This window comes from Leopardus geoffroyi, chromosome B2 (assembly GCF_018350155.1).
Source record: "Leopardus geoffroyi isolate Oge1 chromosome B2, O.geoffroyi_Oge1_pat1.0, whole genome shotgun sequence".
Classification (NCBI taxonomy): domain Eukaryota; kingdom Metazoa; phylum Chordata; class Mammalia; order Carnivora; family Felidae; genus Leopardus; species Leopardus geoffroyi.
Window position 1 is genome coordinate 76,498,497 of NC_059332.1, and position 4,572 is coordinate 76,503,068.

The window sequence follows — 4,572 nt, forward strand, 5'->3', positions numbered from 1 at the left end:
CTATTTTGAGATATAATTTACACACCATAAAATTCGCCCACTGTAACTATGTAATTGCAATTTTTGTAAATGTATACAATTGCTCAATATCCCCACAATTCCACTTCAAACTATTACCATCATCCCAGGAGAACTCTTGAGCCCAGATGATGATGGTATCAAATAGCTATGATATTTAGATTTTATTAAATATATCTAAAAAAGTGAAAATGTTGATATTTACAATACATTGGAGATTGCATCCTATGTATCTGTGTAAAACAATAATAAGAATTTTTAGAAAATAACATAAGGATATGGGGGGGGTCATACTAAAAACATTTGGGGGGATATCCAAGCACAAATGAGTGAATATCAATAGCCTATACCATGTCACTGACCATTAATTATGTAGTAGTTTACTCTGTAGTGTTTGATTTATATTATATTTGATAAAATAGACACATTCTGATCAATTTTGTCTTTGCTGGGTTGATTGAAGTCGTTTATTGTAGTTTTGACTTCGATCCCAACACGGGGGTTCTAAACGCGTTCTTCTTTCAGAAAGATGCAACACCTTAGTGTATATGACAGGAAGAGCAATAAAATACTTCTTCTGCATTTAGAATGACACAGGATAGATTTACCAAGTTACAAGACAATGTCATGAAAATCCCTGGATAACAACAACAAAAAAAGAGGGCAAAAAAATATGCTGGGATGACAGCTAGTGTCAGTTTATGTTCTGGATTTTTGGCAACATTTCTGTTGACTTAGGTCTCCACCCACGATTCTCTTGGGATGTTTTTCTTTCTTTCTTTCTTTCTTTCTTTCTTTCTTTCTTTCTTTCTTCCTTCCTTTTTCTTTTCTTTCTTTCTTTCTTTCTTTCTTTCTTTCTTTCTTCTTTTCTTTTCTTTGTTTCTTTCTTTCTTCCTTCTTTTTCTTTTCTTTCTTTCTTTCTTTCTTTCTTTCTTTCTTTCTTTCTCCCTTCATTCTTCTTTTGATCTGGTGATTTCTGGTGGTAATAAATTTTCATTGGATAAAAGTCTTTCTTACTACCAGGTAAACAATATACATCTACTTTTTCTCTTTGATTTAAGCTGTAAGACTCCAAATCTCATTTTTAAATTAAGTTCCATACAAATGCTACACACACACACACACACACACACACACACACACACACACACAAATGCACTCTCATGGATACATATGTGTGTGTCTAAAAGTAGATTTTAAAGGATAATTTTGGACTCCATCCTCACATACAGCTTTCTCTGAAAGCATGAATAAATACAATTAAAAAATAAGAAATAAAACTTGCTTTTATGTATAAAAATAAAAGGTGAGTTTGTTTCATTTTTCATTGACTTGCCTACTCCGTATTTTTAACCAAAAAATAGAGAAGTCCTTTAATTACTAAAGAGATTGAACTGGAGGGTCTACGTCAGCATGATAAAGGTTTCTAACTGTGATTAAGGTTCCAATCTCATGACATGTGGAATAATCTATGTAATTATATTCCCCTTAGTGCTACAGAAAAGTCCCAGTGACTGTAATACATGCTAACTTAATCTTAGCCACAGAAAATGTGTTTCTAATTTTCAAATTCGGCAATTTTTCAATAAAAGTTGTTGCACTTCGTCTGATCTATTCTCAAAATACGGAAGTGCTTGAAGCCCGACCACCTGCAATAACAGATTACTGCTCTCTAAAATATTACCATACACCTACAATGTGGAGGCGCAAAGCTTTGCTAAAAAAGATCTTTGTTGTTTTTTCTAAAAGAAAGAAGTGATCCCAAAGCAAAGCTGGTTTTCAGCAGCCTCTCCGCTCCCAAATGCGACTGGCATCAAAGTCTAATGAAAACCTGTTTGCGGACACTGGATCCAATCCAAGGTACACCATTGGCATATTCTAGACCCCTTGGGACATGACTCATATAAAAAACACAGGGCTGTCATCGGACGGCTGGTGGCTCAAATAAATCAAATTTACTTTGAAAACTGAGGCATACCAAAATTTTATTAGGTGAAACTTTGGCATTTCTTATAGCCAACTTGCACATATATATTTTTATTACTTACAGCAGTTAAAAGGTATGCTACCAATCATATGCAAAACAAGAAAAGATTGCAGAGTACATTTTTTACTGGGTGGTAGTAGGAACTACCTTTAAAAAAAAAAAAAAAAAAAGGAACTCCAAATAATAAGTTAGTAATAGGTGGCGTCAAAGAATGCAGCCCAGTGTTTGCGTAATTCACAAGCTCTATGGTGCAGACTTCTCCATTGCACTTCCATTTAGCACACCCCATAGCTAGTCTTAAAGAATGACTTTTACCCCAAAGTGATTTCTTGCTCACTAAAACTATCAACTGTACCACACTTCATGGGATGATGACAGATAGTGTTTATAATGTGCATTTATGAGAAACAGACACGAACATACACAAGTTCCTGATGACCTAAAAAGGATTAAACTTTAAGCTTCAAAGGCCTACTACTGCTTATGCTCTAACTTGTGCACTGAGTTAGTTTCAAATTCCGGATTAGGAAAGGTTAGTCTTCTCTTGAATGAAATATTAGAAACTTCTTTTTTTCTATGTCTCATATGTATTTCTTAAATATGTTAATTGGTCATAAAAGACATACCAGATAAAAGGTCCTTGTCCAATGACTAGCATATTTACAAACTAATATTTACTTTTAAGGCCACATCTATCACATTTTAAAAGTTGTGGTGGTTTATTTTCCTAAAGTGGCAACTACTTCAAGAGTTTTACGTGGTGATATGTGTTCTAATGTGTATATGTTTTAGTACCCACACACACAGATACCAATTTTACCTTGTAATACATAGATTTCGATGGGCAAGCTTGGACCAGAACCTCTCAAAGATTTTGGTGCACCTACAATGTTCACTTTTAAAATACTGAGTTTTGCATTGAATTCATATTGTTGTTTTAAAATTATCAAACTGGTATAGGTCACATATAATTGTAAATAAATTCAGAAAATGTATATCATCTATTAAAATCGTAATGTCGTGTATTTTTAAAAGATATTTACAAATATATTTGGATAGGGGTGCCTGGGTGGCTTAGTCGGTTGAGCGTCCGACTTTGGCTCAGGTCATGATCTCACAGCTTGTGAGTTCGAAACCAGCATCGGGCTCTGTGCTGACAGCTCAGAGCCTGGAGCCTGCTTCAGATTCTGTGTCTCCCTCTCTCTCTGCCCCTACCCCTCTCACACTCTGTCTCTTTCAATCTCTCTCTCAAAGATAAATAAACATTAAAAATATATATATTTGGATATATTCTTTGGATATAGCTTTGAGTATTTCAGTATTGTTCTAGGAAAGACCACCCACCCTTTTTCCTCATAATTCACTGGGTGAGCTGTGGCTGGCATCGCAGGGAAACTCAACTTTCTCTGTGTTGTAGTGTGTTCTTATTGACTGAGAAAAAGGTCAACTCAAAGGCTCAAATCAACTATTTTGACTGAATTTACCCATCACTTAAGGAAATCACTTACTCTGAATACAGGTTTGACCAGTAATTCATCAGAACAGAAATCACTTTATTTAAAATGGCTCAGTAATTTTCACACATAGATGTAGCCTCAGTAAAATCTGTGAGAAAGGAACAACAGACTGATCTGGCCATGGAAGGCACCAAAGGAGCACATCTGTACTCAATGAACAAGTAATTGTTCAAGGCTTATTACCTGCTGAGCATGGTGCTAGAACCACGAAGAATGGAAAAGAAGCATAAAAAAGTGTTCCTGTCCTTAAATTGCTTGCAGTCTGGTTGAGAATTCATGAACAATTACAGGAATTATCCCAAGAGCAGTACAAGACACTAAGTCGATCCATGCCAAATGGTGTAAGTAACACATCTATTTCATGGAAGTGGGCTCTGTTCAGAGTTTGGAAGGGCAGTGTTGTGATGGGGAGAAAGACAGGAGTGGTTGAGGCCAGCCTTGCAGGAGCTGGCCTCATTCATGGCTGCAGATGCTTGCTCCTCTCCCCCATCCCTACCCCGGCTTCAATAGCCTTTTCCCTCTGAACAGATTACTGGTTTTGACTTAATACTTTACTTTTAATTTTGTTTAGAAAACAAGTAAAATTAAAGGCAAAGTGTGAACTGGGAAAAAGATTTGCCACATCTCTGATAAGAGGTTAATATCTTAAGAACCATTAGCAGTTAGGAAGGTGAGGCAAATACACCAACAGAAAAATATATGAGCAAAAGACCACAAGTAGGCAATCAACAGAAGAAGTACACTGTGTCAGTTACAACATGACAAAATATTTAATTTCATTCATAATTAAAGCAATGCAAATTAAAACTGTAAAGGAATATAATTTTTGCCAATTTTGTTCACAGACAATGAAAGGATATATTGATGTAATAATTTTGGAAGGCACTTGGCAGTCTGTATTAGAGGCCTTAAAATATATGTAACAATCTTTGACCCAGCAATTCCATTTCTGGGATATTTTCCTTTTAAAATTTTTTTTTTATTTGAGAGAGAGAGCGTGTGAGCAGGGGAAGGGCACAGGGAGAGGGAGAGAGAATCTTAAGCAGGCTC